The following is a 16,707-nucleotide window of genomic DNA, read 5'->3' on the forward strand; positions in this document are numbered from 1 at the left end:
CTATCTAATCATGATTTCGTGATTAGAAGATGCCATTCAATGGGTAAAATAGTCCCATTAATTTTGATGCGATGCTTGTGCAACAAGTTTCAGAGTCGCATGATCTTGTGATTTGATTAGAAGGGAATAGCCAAATCCTCAGAATAGGATTGGTAGATTCTTGTGCAAGTTTTTTTGCAAGCGGATGAGTAGCCATCCTGACATAGCACCTTTCTTGGAAAAAGTGACCAAGATGAGGGGATTAGATAATTGCTTGGAAGCAAAAGACCAATCAGTAAATTGGAATAACATATTTACTGCTAATAGAACTTAAGGTATTGATTAAGTCGGGTTGATAGGGTACGGCCCTAACCCAAGGATATAGGGTTAACAAACAAACCCTTGGGGATCTTGCCAAGTCGCAATTGATCTCAGATCGAGTGCTGGATACATTCGGAAAGAAGAATTCACTCCTTAGCAGTTGGCCAAAGATAATGACCAATGGAAATGATTGTGCTTGTAACAGTTTTTTAAGAGCACTGTTTTGCTTTGTTTGCTCAAAGAAATAAAGGATGAAAAGATATCTAATGCTTCACGTTGAAGGCGTGAAGGGAGATGCATCTTTAGTTTCCCCCGATTGCCTGCTTGACCCTAATCAAGGGGGTTGTTAACTGTGCCAGGAAGGCGGACCGAACCCGCTGTGAGAGGTCTCTCTGTTGAGTGCTACTTGGAGCAGGAGGACGCTTGGGTGCCACAGGGGGCTCTGGCCGTAAATCCCTCGCCTTCTGGGCCTTGCACAAGAGGCCAACGTGACTCAGGATTGGATCTCGAGGCCCGCATACTAGTCTACGGGCAGAATCTTGGATTAGTAATCCATGTGGATTGCTGGATAGCCTTCGGGCAGATTATGGATAAGCCTACGGACTGGACTTTATAAATGTATTTCAAAGATAATATGATAAGCTATTGAAAATGAACTTGTTTGACAATGTTTTTCTATGTTAAGTGCTATGATTACGTGAAGGAACCAGTGCCTAACGGACTACTTAAGGAAGCTAATTGATGCATGTCCAACTAAATGTGGTAGGTAATTAAATAACTAAAACAACCTAAGGAAAGTGCGGTAGATGTGGCCATGGGTCCGTCCTACAGATGGGTGGTCCCGATTGGCCAAGAACTTCTCTCAATCATGATGGATAACAAGAAGATTATTTTCAAAGGACACGAACAACAAGGGCGTTGACCTAGAGTCTAAGTTATAATAATCCCAATTTACGATGTTTTAGGAGAATGGAATAGGACTATGCCTTATGGCAGAGAGGTCGAGCCTTGCATCCCTCTCGTTTTCCATTCTCCTTGAACCAAGTGCAGCATGAATCTGCTTCGACCCTAGCGTTTCTGCGTAAAGTAGTTTGCTTGGGTTTCAATGCTAGTTGCCATTTAGGAAATGAACATTAGGGAAAAACCATGATTCAAGTCAGTCCTAAGTGGGAATGGACAGAATACTTCTGCTACATGGCAGACACAAAAAGTTCTAGATGGCAAACCCTGTGACATTCCATGGGAGTGTCGAGATGAGCTTTGTAGATATCCTTTCCGATGGGCTGCTAAGACATGTCCTGAAGATTACAGGCGGACACGTTACACCATGAGTGATGTAGTCTCTTATGTCCTCCTTGTCCTTTTGATTGACACTCATCAGTCGAACTACGAGGTTCTCAAAGTGTCCCGCTTCCAAGAATCTCTTAATGAAGAGATCTTCTAGTCAGGCAAAGCTTACTCGCTCCACCACGTCTAAGCTAATGTACCACATCCTACCTTTATCACCTAAGCAGAGCCCAAATGAAAATCCTTGACCTTTGTAGGATCTACAGAGATTCCCTCATTTATCACAATAAATCCAAGGTATTCAATCTGCCTCTTGAGGAAGGCACACTTTTTCTTCTTAGTGTAGAGCTTATGAGTTCTCATGGTCTCCAGGACAATGCAAACTTGGGATTCATGATCCTTCTCTTCCTTGGAATAAATCAATGTATCATCAAAGAAGACAAGTACAAAATCATCAAGATATGGTCTAAAAATGTCCTACATTAGGCTGTTGAATGTGGCAGGGGCATTAGTCATTCCGAAAGACATTATTGTGAATTTGAAATGACCATATCTTGTGTTGAATATTGTCTTAGGAATATCTTATTCTTTGACGCGGATCTGATAGTATCATGACCTCAAATCAATCTTGGAAAATATTTTTGCTCCCTCTAATCAATCAAGTAACTTGTCTATCCTTGGGATAGGATATTTATTGTTTATAGTTACTTGGTTCATGCCTCTATAATCGATGCAAAGGTGAACTGTACCATCCTTCTTCTTTTGGAACAAGACCGGAGCTCCCCAAGGAGAACTGTTGGGTCGTATATACCCTCGGTCCATTGAGTTATTCCTTTAACTCAATAGCTTCTGGAATGGATATCTTGTAAGGCCTTTTTGCGACTGGTGCAGCTCCTGGTGTTAGCTTGATCTCATGATCCACTTCCCTAGGTGGTGGTAATTGAGTCAACTCTTCTGGGAACACATCCGCATACTCTTTTAGCCAAGATGGTTCTTCATTGATGTCCTCTACCTATTTGGGTATGTTTAGCTTGATCAAGTAGACGAGTAATCCTTTCCTTATCCCCTGAACTATTCGCATCACCTTAGCTAGTTGGATTTTTGATTTACCTGCTTCTCCCTTTGTTGTCACCTACTCACCTTTAGGATTATGAAAGGAGACTTGTCCTTCTCCACAATGAATGTGGCCATCATTGGGGATTAGCCAATCCATCCCAAGTAGAAACTCATAGACTCCTAGACCCATTACCATGAATTTAACATATGTGGGCTTGTCTTTGAGTAGGAATTCCACTTTAGCAGTTTGTCTAGTGCAAGTGATTTCTCACCCATTTCCTAATTGAACAAGTAAGGTAGGTGCAGTTACAATGGTTATTCCTAACCTTTTAGCACAAGCTGGTGAAATGAAGGAATGAGTGTTGCCAGAGTCAATCAAGGTTTTGAATTTCTTACCTTGGTAATCTGATGGTGTTTGGAATACTGAGAATTGGTGGTTTGGTCCCTTTTTGTGGAGAGTGGCATGAATGGATGCCCTCTCAATCTCAGCTTCCATGGACGGGTCTTCTTCTTCATTGATTCCCTTAGTGGAGATATTGGAAGTTTTTGCCCTTCCCATTGCTGCACAGTCGTGGCCACAAGTAGGTCTAGCTTGGCTATTGAATTTTCCTTGGCGATGCTCTCCACCAAGTTTGGGACATTCCCTTTTGAAGTGTCTAGGCTCATGATAGTGGAAACATCACATGCTTTGATCTCTTCTTTAAGTGGGGACAAAGTTACTGATTGCATTTTCCCTTGGCTTCTTCCATTGGCCTTGACTTTTTCCTTGAGCCCTCTTGAATTGAGCTTTCAACATTCCTAGATTCTAATCTTTGTAACACCATGGTCTATTATTCTTGGGCTTTGGTTGGACTTCTTGGGCAATAGATCCTGCTATTATCAATGCGTCTTGCAAATCCAAAGGACGCATTGATTCCAACTGAGTGTTCAATGGTGGGTTCAACCCATCACAGAACTTCGAAACTTGTTGGGAAATGCTCATGGTCGGAGTGTATTTCAACAAGGAGACAAATCTCAAGTAGTACCCCGGGGGGTCCACCTTACAAAATCATGGATATCACGTGCGTGCAAAGGCATATTTTAAAACCCCTCTGTAACCTTTTTTGCCCTATTTAATATATACCTCCTGTTATCTTTGTGGTATATTATAATAACCCTCCTGTAATTTTAAAATTTTAAGCTTATGCATTTCTCCCCCCCCTCCCTGTATAATTTACATTACAAGATCTTTGGTACTACGCAAGAGTGGATTGCCAGACCTGATGAAGAGAAGTCCCTAACTATGAAGAGAAGTGTTCAATGAGTTTCTAGATTGAGAAAGAAAAATGCCCAATGAATATGCAAAAAAATACACGTGTTAGATATGCAATTGAACTCTTGCTTGAAGAACCAACGACGAGTATCAAAATACAACTAGATGGTGGAGTTGGGAAGAATAAAGGGTTTAAAAAGTATTAATAGCCTCAATTGCACTAGCCTTTGTAAGACCTACAAAATTGAGAGATGTCTATGAGGATCCACCACTACCATATGCCCTTTTGAAGTGGGAAACAACTGAAAACAAAAAGAAAAGAGCATAGTTGTCAAAATTGGAACCACATGCAGAGGTATATTATAGCCATCCCATCTAATAGAATGGGACAAAGAATAGATGGACAATAGTAGCTGCACTTAAGGAGAGAATATTTCCTTGAGAATAGGTCTGCTAGACCCATCCGATCTTTTTATTTCTAGTATATTCTCCAATCCATAAAAGACAAAATTGGCATGACTTTGAGAGGATTACAAAAGAACACCCTAACTGCTTGAACCACCCAATCTTTCATGAACCATTGGGTGAGCCAAGCTTCAACCATAGGTACACCCCTTAGAAGTCACAAATAGGCTTACTTGAAGAGATAAATAAAGAATGACAGTATTGCATGCTTCACCATATTGATTTGGTGTGATAACCTTGTAAGAGTATCATTTTATGACTCTATTTCGCACATATTCGCATGGCTCATAGGCTTTCAAACCATGGCAACTATGGCTTATGACCATGTGTGCAACCACTCCTTCCACAATTAAATATTATGCTATTCGGCTACACAAATGTTTCTATCCACAAAACTGTCCATTAGTAGAAAGATGGAAGACGCCAAAAAAAAATTTGATAGCTTAGTAACAGAAAAACAGGTCTACTCTCAACATTTCTGCTACACAACTTCATAATGCCAGACTGCATAGGGCTTGCATGAGTCTAGACTTTGCTTTAATAAAGTCTTAAGATAGACGTATTCTAGGTGACAATCTGGCACACTTGGGCACTAAGACCTTGCTTTGATAAATTCTTAAAACAGAACTATGCTAGGTGTGACAATCTAGCACATTTGGGTACTAAGATAGACATTGTCAGAGCTGCAATAATCATTCAGGCCCACTTCTAGCACTTAGTTCCAAGCTAACACAGCCTTTAAATGCAACCCATCGAGACATTTTCTAGCAAAGGACCCTCCAACGACACTTAGCTAGGTATTCAGAGAAAGACCATTCTTGTCCATGGGACATGTGTCGAGGCTTTTGCTGAATCGTCCAGGCCCATTCACTTGAGGCACTGGATGGAGAAGACATTTTATGTGAAAAGTTTCCTTAACATCGTATGTGGCACTTGAAAGCACTCGGTTCAAAAGTAATCTAAAAAACTGGCTCGTCTGATTGCAGATCTTTGTCAAATGTATTTGATACTGCAACTAGAGAGTGGCTTTCCAACCTTGACTGAGAACCTTCATTAGGACAAAGAAAAACACCTATGCAGGTTGAAATCCATGCTATTAGGGCCAATACAACAATAAGAAGCAACTGTCCATCTTGTAAAACGTAGTGCGGTGAAACACATCAGCCCTTTGCATTGGGCATGCCATGGAGTAAAAAAATAATAATAAAGAAAGCGCAGCATTCCATATAGAGAAGAGAGGCAAGTGTGTCCTTGTGAGATCACTCCATAGTTCAACCCTTGATGCCAAGAGCTCGAAAAAGCAGGAGTCCCTACTCAGATTGCAAAAAGTTCTTCCTGTTCTTATGAGACACAAAGTAGAGGCCAACATTAAGAAAATGACGAGTGTATCAACACTGACATTTTGGTCACATCTCAACCACCCTCAGCATTTAGGGTATGAAGCTACAAAAATAATACGCTACTACATGGCAAAGACATGAAGACAATGAGGCTGCTAAATATAAATTTTTGACTTCAATATATTTCCTTGCATATGATTTGAGCACCAAAGAGAACTTTTTTATGCCACCAGCAGGCAAATGGGATAATCGGTACAAAGTTGACTTTGCATGCCAACGAACCTAATAAGGTATCACATGATACAACTCAAGGCAAATATGTTAGTTTTCTCACCATGCACCAGGAAGATTGTAGAGAGTATTACCTGCCTAAACATAGCGGTCACTAAAAAACTGCATTTCAGAAACCAAATTTGAAGTTGCCAACTTTGGCATCCATCACTGTGTCCCGAAATGAGCCAGCATTTCTTTGCTTAGCTTTTGCTGCAGCTTTACTCTCCAGTTCTTCAATAGAACGAGGAAACATCTGGACATACAAGCTCTTGAACTTGTCATGCAAATTTACACGGTCTCTTGTGCCTGATACCAGTTGACAGAATTTGGCCGCTTCAGAAAGTCTAATACATTGAGAAGATTGCTCCTGCTCAACAGTGTAAAAAATATCAAGTCTATGTTCATCATGAATCAGCCCAAGTTTACAGCAACGAAAAGTCGACAAAGAAAAGAATGATCATGGTGCTGTAACAGGTATAAAAAGAAATATGTTCAGCTACACAACTTTCGTCTAGTGGAAAGCTATCAATGCAAATCAACAGAAGAAGCTACCTTTGAGCTTTGTACTCCCATGAGCATGATCATGTTGAAGCTTAAAATTAGATGGAACAATGGAGCTTTGTACAGATAGGTCTGCATTTTAAAAAAATGAAAAAGATAAGATGGAATCTAAAATATAACTGCCACTGACCTCCTTCACTTAGGCTCCACTTATTCTTGTGAAACTTTTATACCAAAGAAATACATAATACAAACAGTAAAGTGAACAATAGAGCTTACCTGGTCCTGTGTCTGTGTTACTGGCATGACTACCACTACCATAATCTTTTATAAGCCTCTCTTGAAGCTTCAGTTTTTGGAGTATTATATTAGAGGAGTGCTTATTTGCTTCCTTGTTGACCTCTTTGAGTTCGTCGTCACCTTCTGAAGGGGCAGATGCAGATACACCATCCCTCACAATGATATCTGGTGTTTCACGACTTTTTCGACCGAACTTCAGCAAGTGCTTGAAACCTCTTGCAGGTTCTTTGGGTGGAACGATCACTACTATAGACTTTTGAGAGGAGCCCAACTTCTTTTGTGAGTGAGTGAGATCCGTATCAGAAGAATACTGAACTCCAGAAGAATCCCGAGAAGCAAGACTTCCAACTGGGGACTCCACAAGGGTAGCAGCAGAGGGACTGAAGTAGTCAGGAATGATAGCGCCTAGACGCTTCAAACTTGAGCTAGCCGGAGAGGCAGCTTTCATAGGAGAGACTCTGGGCGCATATTGCTCTCCACTTGCTAGATTAGCACGAAATGACGCAGAACCACTTGCTGAGGATGCAATATGCACCACCTGGCCAGTACTCTCAGAGAAAAGTTGAGACAAAGTAGCACTTGGCACTCCCTTTCCAGCTGCTTCATCCCAAGGTGTGTGAGGTACAGAGTCTGGCTCAGATGCAAACTTACTATCGTGACGTTCATTAGTGCCCAATTCCATGGGAAATGAAACAATGTGACAACCCCTCTCAACGTGTGGCAATTTATCATCCTTCAAAAGTTCAGTAGCCTTGGCATCTTCGCATACAGCAAAGAAGCCACCATCTGAGTTATGAGTTACATCAACATCTGACAGCTCTAGAGTCTGTGCTTTCCCTTTCTCCTCCTCCTTGTAAGAAGATAAGGAAGCATCTGCAACTGGGGCTTCCACAGGAATGCATTCCCCATCGCTGGTGTCCATGACGCTCCTTGCAGATGCATGAGTCTCTTCATCAGAAATTCTTGTAGGAGTTCCTGGGACATCTTCGTCAGAACTCTTCACTGCTTCGGCCTTCAGTTTTGCAATCCCTGGCCCAGCACCAGGTCCAATGCCAGACCCTTTGCGCAAAAAGGGCTTCATTTCCTGAATAGGAGCAACAGAACTTTGCCTTATCTTGCTCATGATAGGAGCCTCCACTTTTATGTCAGTTTCAGTGCTCAAGAGGGAGAGGGAGACCTCCCCTTCAGGCATAGGAGATGGATCTGTTAATTCACCTGTCACAAAACTCTGCCTGGTTTGCCTTGGTCGGGTCTTCTTCTCTACCCTTGAACTTCTTTTGGGTACACTGCCATTTGGTCCTGATTGTAAAGCCTTGCTTGCTCCTGGATGCTGAGCAGGAATCCCAGCAACCTTGGAAAGCACTATCGCAGAGCCCGACAACTTCCCTGGAGATGGTTTCATGTTTTCATTCTTCGGGTCTGAAAAGCAAGGAACCAAGGAGGAAAGAGAGTTCTCAGGGGCATTTGAGGAACTAGGGGTCCTCTGGACCAATGGCTTACCCCAGAGTTCCTCAAGGAGTGGTTTTAGGGGAGATGGAAACTATTCGTCTGGAGCTCCCAGGAGTGCTTGAGTTCTTTTGAGATGCATACACCGCCTTCTTTGCCCTATGAGCTTTTGGTGTCAATGCCTGCTCTTTCACCACTCGGGGTGTTAAGGGAGGAGAGGGAGGACTACTATCAGACCTCGAGTAATCCTTTGTCAACAATGGTTGAAGATTGCCATGCCCAACCATTCCATCCTCCTGCCAACAGATGTCAAATATTCATAACACATTAGAATCTATGGACAAAATCTCATGCCAAAACAAATTCAGCCAGATCTTTACCTGGAGTCTTTGCATATCCCTCAAGTTGGCCTAAAGGGCAAGCAGCTTGGCAGCACGAGCCTTGGCATGAGCTTTGTCATTGAGCTTGGCTGTTTGGGCATCCATCTCCGCTTTTCTACGCTCTAGAGTTTCCTCCATTAGTCTTAGTTTGGCTCATCTAGAGTATAGCTCTTAGCCTTTTCTTCACCATCGTTGCTGCTACTGGTGTCCATAACATGGTGTCTCTCTTTACTCTGGCGTTCAGAAAAGTAATTGATACTGTGAATCACGACCGACCCGGCCCGCCGGCTCCCAAATCGACCAACTTGAACCTTTTTTAAAGGAGAGGCAGACCACCTTCTAGGAGAAGCTCTTTGTGAAAGACCTTTGCTTGGGTACCCTTGTGGCGGTCTCATTGGGCTTACTGCTGCAAGCTCATCAGGCAGTGGCATTGGGCTTGTACATTGTGAAACTACAGCTTCATTTATAGCAGAACAACCCCCTCTTGTATCACAGTTATCATACACTTGTGAGGGACTCCAAGATACTCCTCCATCAGCCTCTTTGGTTGGATTTGGCAGCTTACTCTGTAACTTCGGCAAGCCATGCAGGACTGCCAATCTGTCAGACGCCCTCTCCTCTCGTGCGGTGAGCTCATAGAACCAATTGCAGGCTACACTGCAAGAAAAAATAGGAAAAAAGCAGTTGTAAACTTGGGCTAATTCAAATAGCTGCTCTCACTAGATACTCCTTGTTCCAGTTCATCAAGGCTGGCCACTTACATAATGCATCTGTTATGATTACTAGCTCATTCGGTTCTTCATAGTTTGTGATAAACTCCTGCACAGAAAGGTTGCTCCGCCTGTCAATGTTGTCCACTGAAAGCCACTCCTGTTTCATACTCAGGCTGCTGCACAGCCAGCCCAGCTCTGAAAAAAAACCAACCACCTGCTCTTGTGTTACAAAAGGAGACCTTGATAGTGATATAAAATTTCACAGTGACTTGCAAACAACTGCTAGATCACATAGGGGTCGAATCTGTTAGCCTGCTCTTATTTAGTCTCAGTCTGTCATCTCCTAGTTGTGAGCTCCTGTCAGAGTCTGACAGGAGACAGAGGAGCTCTGTCAGTGTGTTTTCAGTCTGCTTTAGTCAGCATGTAGCCCTGGGCATTTTACAGCCCAGATCTGGGCTGTTTTTGGGGTGACTGCCCATTATTTTGGGCAGTCGGACCAGTTCTGGCCAGTCGGACCAGAACTGGCCAGTCGGACCAGAACTGGCCAGTCGGACCAGATCTGGCCAGTCGGACCAGATCTGGCCAGGTCGGCTAGTTTAGTTGGTCGGCCAGTTTTCTGGCTGGGGGCTATTTATAGCTGCCCCCCCAGTCAGTCCAGCATTCATCTCATTCATGCTCTGCAGGTTCGGCACTGCTCCTTCCGTCTCCGTCTTCGGCATTGGTGCTGCCTCTGCTTCCAGTCTGTCTTGGTTCCCTCACTGATGCTCCGGGCTGCGTGCAGGGACTGTTCTGTCCATTCCAGTGTATTCAGCATTCATCTCAGTCAGTGCAGACTTTCTTCCTTCATTCTCTGCTTCCTCTCTCCTCTCCTCTGTGTTCGTGTTCTTCTTTCGCTGCGCACTCTCACATGGTATCATCGCCTGATTGAGAGCACGGAGGACGAGAGAAATACCTTACTGCTGCTGTCCACAGTCCCACAACAGCCAGGCGATTCCTTCAGGAGGTTGCCAATAGGTCTATTCCAGCCAGGTGACTGCATCAGAAGGCTGTACAGCCTGCGTTTGCTATACACAGGGGCTGCCACGTCATCCAGTGACGCAGCAACCCTGCGTTTGCTGCCAGGCGACCTCCTCTGCTGCAGGGCAACCCTCCTACAGCTGCGTTTTGCTGTTTTGCAGGTCGCTTCTACCCTGTCTGCTCCTATCCTACAGGCGACCTCTGTCTGGGCAAGTTCTCGGTGCTGGTGGTCTCGTTTCTGGTGTTCGCCATCAGATCTATTTGCGTTTTGCAGATCCAGGTGGCTGTAGGCACTTTTAGCCTGCATCTTGGTGGTTGGTGACCACACTGTTGGTCCTATTTCGTCAGCGGCACAACTTTCTTTGGTATTTTGCAGATTGGAAGATGTCTTACCAGTTTTCAGGCTTTGAAGACTCAGAGGATGAGCTTCTTTCTCATCATTCCTCTGAGCGGAGGCGGGACTATCGTGAAGTTCGACAACGGGATGAACCTCCTCGCACTCGTCCTTCTTCAGTCCATGCATCTCAGAGGGTTCCATCTACTGCGAAGGTTTCTTCAGTGAAGACTGCATCAACTGTGCGGATGCCTTCCTTGATTCCCTCTATCCAGGTGCCGATTCTCCCTTCCTTTCCGAAGGAAGACAAGTTGGATGGTTCCAACTATTCCCTATGGTCATGCAAGGTGGCTTGCATCCTTGATACCTTTGATCTGTGGGATCTTGTTTCTTCGCCCATCGACCGACCCCCTGTGGATTCGTCCGATGGCACCTCTATGGACCGTGCAGCCTTATGGGATAGGCTCAACTCTCGAGCCCGTTCCTTTCTTTTTATGAGTCTCCATGATTCTGTTCTTGTACATGTTCACAGGTTAAAGACCGCGGCGGAAGTATGGACAAAGCTTGCGTCTTTGTATCAGCACAAGACATTTGCCCACAAGATTTCCCTGGAGAAGAAGTTGCGGATGCTCAGTCTTGATGGTTCTTCTTCCATGAAGGAGCACATCACGAAGATGGAGGACATGCGAGGCGAGCTCGCCTCTCTTGGTCGTCTGATATCGTCTGAGGATATGGCGATGATTCTGTTGACTCAGCTGCCATCACCCCGCTATGATGTCTTCTACACCAGCCTCATCACTACGAGAACTCGTGAGACTCTCCTATGGTGGATGTGCCTTCGTCTACTACGAGCTCTTCTACCGCCTCTTCGGGATCTTCACGGGATATACAGCCTTCTTCAGATGCGGAGGATTTACCTTCACTCGGTGAGGGGGAGTCCCTCTCCGATTTGGGTGCTTTACAGGTTCCGGAGACCCCCTGGTCTCCCTCACAGAAGGAGTCTCTCAGGATTCCTTTATGGTATCGCCGGCTCATGCAGGATTCAGGTGTTACTCACTTTCCTGCTTCTTCTACAGGTCCTCGTCGATCAGCCCGTTTACAGGCCCAGCGGGACAGTTCACTATGTGTGAACTATGCTCTTATGTCACAGATTCTTCAGGATTCCGAGCCTTCCACTATGGAGGAGGCTCTTGCACAGGATATTTGGAGACAGGCTATGCAGGCCGAGCTCGACTCCATCGAGCGAAACCATACGTGGGAGCTTGTTCCGCGTCCCGCGAAACGGAAGGTGATTGGTGTGAAATGGGTTTTTAAGACCAAATATCTTGCAGATGGCTCCTTGGACAAGCATAAAGCTAGGCTTGTTGCCAAGGGTTTTGCCCAGCGTGCAGGGTTGGATTACTTTGAGACTTTTGCTCCTACAGCTAGGATGTCCACCATCCGAGTGCTTTTGGCTCTTGCTGCTCATCACCGTTGTCCTGTCTATCAGATGGACGTCAAGTCTACTTTTCTGAATGGCGTTCTTGAGGAGGAGATTTATGTTTCACAGCCTCCTGGTTTTCTTGTGCAGGGGAAGGAGGATCATGTCTACAGGCTGCGGAAAGCTCTTTATGGCCTAAAGCAGGCTCCTCGTGCTTGGTACCAGCGGATTGACCGCTTCTTTCTACAGAGTGGCTTTGCGCGCTCCGCTTATGATCCCAACCTCTACTTAAGGGTTGTGGATTATCTTTCGGTGTTCCTCATCTTGTATGCGGATGATCTTATTATTACAGGGAGCGACACTCAACAGGTGGAGCATACACGGTCCATTCTACAGCAGGAGTTTGACATGACGGATCTAGGGATCCTTCACTTCTTTCTAGGTCTGGAGATCTATCAGATGGCACAGGGCATTTTTATCTCGCAGCACAAGTACATCTCCGAGCTTCTTTCGGAGTTTGATATGGCTGAGTGTCGGCCTATCTCATGCCCTATGGACCCTGAGTCCAAGCTTTTGACTGCTGGAGTTCCTCTTACCGATCCCACCCGTTACAGGTGCCTTGTCGGCTCTCTTATCTGGCTGCTTCACACTCGGCCGAATATCTCCTTTGTGGTGGCTTTATTGTCTTCTTTTATGCAGACTCCTACCCAGGATCACTAGCAGGCGGCCTTGCGGGTTCTTTGCTATTTGCAGGGGACTCGATCCTTTGGGATCATGTATGGAGATGGGATTACCCTTTCTGGATGGAGTGATTCTGATTGGGCAGGTGATGTGGATTCGCGACGATCCACTACAGGTTATGCTTTCACCCTTGTCTCTGGTGCTGTCTCTTGGAGCAGCAAGAAGCAGCCTACTGGCACTTTCTTCTACAGAGGCTGAGTATCGGGCCCTATGTTCGATCGCTATGGAGGCAGTTTGGCTCCGTCGCTTACTCGCGGAGATTGGCTTTACCCAGACCGGACCTACGGAGCTGCGCGTGGATAACCAGAGTGCTCTTGCTCTGGCCACGAACCCGGTGTTTCATGCTCGTACGAAGCACATTGAGGTTCAGTATCACTATGTTCGAGAGCGGATCGTGGATTCGGAGCTGGTGGTGGTCTATTGTCCTACGGCGGCCAATGCAGCTGATCTCTTTACGAAGCCTTTGCCTCAGGCTTCTTTGCTTCATCACATGCGGTTCTTGGGTCTTCAGTCTCTCCCAGGAGTTGAGAGGGGGTGTTAGCCTGCTCTTATTTAGTCTCAGTCTGTCATCTCCTGGTTGTGAGCTCCTGTCAGAGTCTGACAGGAGACAGAGGAGCTCTGTCAGTGTGTTTTCAGTCTGCTTTAGTCAGCATGTAGCCCTGGGCATTTTACAGCCCAGATCTGGGCTGTTTTTGGGGTGACTGCCCATTATTTTGGGCAGTCGGACCAGTTCTGGTCAGTCGGACCAGAACTGGCCAGTCGGACCAGAACTGGCCAGTCGGACCAGATCTGGCCAGTCGGACCAGATCTGGCTAGGTCGGCCAGTTTAGCTGGTCGGCCAGTTTTTCGGCTGGGGGCTATTTATAGCTGCCCCCCCAGTCAGTCCAGCGTTCATCTCATTCATGCTCTGCAGGTTCAGCACTGCTCCCTTCGTCTCCGTCTCCGGCATTGGTGCTGCCTCTGCTTCCAGTCTATCCTAGTTCCCTCACTGACGCTCCGGGCTGCGTGCAGGGACTGTTCTGTCCATTCCAGTGTATTCAGCATTCATCTCAGTCAGTGCAGACTTTCTTCCTTCATTCTCTGCTTCCTCTCTCCTCTCCTCTGTGTTCGTGTTCTTCTTTCGCTGCGCACTCTCACAGAATCTTCCAGTGAATTCGCCAGATTTCTTGCTTCAACTAGCTGAATATAGAGATGGCCCATATAGCTTGCTTTCGGATCACTGTCAAAAATACTTTTTAGAGATGACTCAACAGAAAGATTAGTTACTGACATGCTAAATCAACAATTGAACAAAACAACTGATAGGAACCTTCACCATGTTGTCCTCTTAGATATTCTTGCATACTGGAGAGAAGCATTTGACAGATATTAGCCTATACAACTCACTTAAGAAGGAGGGTAATTCATTTATACCTGTAATCACCTGGAAAGACTGGTATAACTGCCCGACTTGGCCAAACCAAAAGGTCCTTGAGAGCTGCTAGCAAAATATTATGTACATGCCCATTAATTCAACCGTCGAAGGCCTTAATCGTTAAAGGCCTTAATACATGCTGCTACGAACCTGTACTGCAAATATCAATAACACAATCAATTGCTACGTGAAACTAATCTGAATTTGGGCTACTATAAAACTAGAGTACTATACGAGATAAACCCCATTCTTCCAAGAGACAATGGTTGGAATTTACCTGCTCTCCCAAAAAACATATAGTGGATGTCATTCAGCTCATGTCATTCCACAAAAAAACACTTCAATCCCACAAAAAACACTTGAGTCCCACAAAAATTCAGCTTATGTCATTCCAACTCCTTCCCAAAAAACACTTCAGTCCCACAAAAATCCAACTCATGTCATTCCAACTCCTCCCCACTTTGCAAGGTGGAGGATTCGTTGCCTGCAATCATATGAAAATGGAAAGAATAAGGTCACCTGTGTTATAACATGACTAAAACACAAATTACAACCAAATGGTTCCATACTTACATGATTTAAATAAACATCTAACCAGCAGACTTCAAGAAATCGTTAAAGATTCGATAATCATTTTGATCAAGAACATATCTATCAGTAGCCTCATTGTATGTTAAATGTGCCAATGCAATAATTGACTCAATATCAACCATGTTTAAGTCTGTCACATCATAAGAGTATGTATGGTGTCCTTTCACCTTCTGATACCAACCAAGCTGAACCTCCATCCCTTGTGGTCGATCTACCAAGTCAAGACCTCGCTTGTAATCTACATACCTGCCACCTACCTTCTTTCGCATCTTTTGGACTCTTCCAAGATACCATGTACTATGAAGAGTTTGCATCTTCTTCAATTTTGTGGCTTTTCCATTTCTCTTGAAATTTGTGTCTCTGTTTCCACATGTGTCATCGTAGAAATAAACAGCACAATCTGACCCTATTCCAAAGAAATTTCCATTGGTTGTTGATGCTAATTTTCCTTCATTGCTGAAATACACTCCTTGTCTTACCCTTGTCAACCTATCTTTTGATAGTGTTGAGTTTCCATTGAGTTGACTCACCAAAGTAGACTTGAAGATGAATTTCTTGTCAACCTCCACCACGGGCGAGATAGTCTTGTTTTCATCCTCAATGCTTGCCTCATCTAGAATCCCATCCACCTCATGTCGAATCTCACTCAGAGCAATGACCTCGTCATCTCCGTCGCTGCCTTCAATGGCCTATCTTCACCGCAAGGCTCCACAAAGTCATCGTGCTCATCGGCGTCACCCATTTCAGCATCTATCTTTGACCACATTGATTGTGTATCTATCCAAGGCTCTGTCCACCATTCAACTCCTTCGATTGTGCTAGGTTTGATCCCCAATGACTCACAAAGATCTTGTGCCCGCTTCAATCCCTCTTTCAATGCATCTATCAACTTTTCATCAGAGGAAACGCTCTCGTAATTCCCAAGATCTGCTTCCAAAATGCCTTCATGCTTGTTCAAATCCTTCCATATGTGTTCTTGTTTCTTATGTGCCCTTGAAAAAGTCACCCCATTTGATTTACATTCATGCACGGTAATCTTGTTCAAGCTTCCAACACAATGCAAAACATCTCCAAAATCAAATGCTCTTTCTTGCCCAACCATACCTCCAATCTTGCTGAAATAAATTTCTGCTGCATCCGATCCTGTGAGATGTAAAGGACACTTGAGATTTGGGAAGAAATCCCGAAACATCTTTATAAGTAGAACCACAAAATGACAAGAAAGCTGGGTATCTGTGTAAGCCTCTTTGCTAATGAAGTTTTTCTTAAGAGTGTATGTAGAATGATGATGAATCCATAATCTCCACAACTTGAAGAAGAAGACCACTTTACTAGCAAGCACCACACGCTCTCTCAGGTCTAAATGTGGAGACAAAAAAATGACTATATAATCAGCAACAACCTGCAAATATGCCCCAGTCCCTTGCATGCTCCTCTCTTTTTTTTGCATTTCTATCATACATTTTTGAACTTGTCTAGAGACAATCACTTGGGTTGCTCTCCAATTTTGCTGATCGTTTCATTGTATATCTTCTTCTCGTAACTTGTGTTGATCGATAGAGAAATGATTATAGACCAAAGCAACATGATTGAGTGTAATCTAAACTTGTCCAATCGCTAGTTGTCGAATAGGACTATCAAGAGGGTTCACAAGCTTCTTTCCACAATGCACAAAATCTTGATCATGTAGTCCATACACATTGTCTCCTATGATTCTGCCTTTGAGTTTCCATCCATCCCATTTGATACCAAACTTTCTATCACTTTTTCCTAAATAGTCTTCAAGCATAAGCTTGCGACGTCTACTATCACCATCTGAAGCATGTCCAATTATTGGCCCTAGGCAATCCTTCCATTTTGCATTCCACATTTGCTCC

The 16,707-nt window shown here is 44.4% G+C and overlaps 1 pseudogene; it reads right to left on the bottom strand.

Moving 5' to 3' along the window:
* Positions 1–6,100: 6,100 nt before the first annotated feature.
* LOC148011518 (uncharacterized) lies at positions 6,101–16,022 on the bottom strand (annotated as a pseudogene).
* Positions 16,023–16,707: the final 685 nt, after the last annotated feature.

Source organism: Lygodium microphyllum, chromosome 28 (assembly GCF_053477565.2).
Source record: "Lygodium microphyllum isolate KBCC chromosome 28, Lygodium_microphyllum_v1.1.10, whole genome shotgun sequence".
In the NCBI taxonomy this organism is placed as follows: domain Eukaryota; kingdom Viridiplantae; phylum Streptophyta; class Polypodiopsida; order Schizaeales; family Lygodiaceae; genus Lygodium; species Lygodium microphyllum.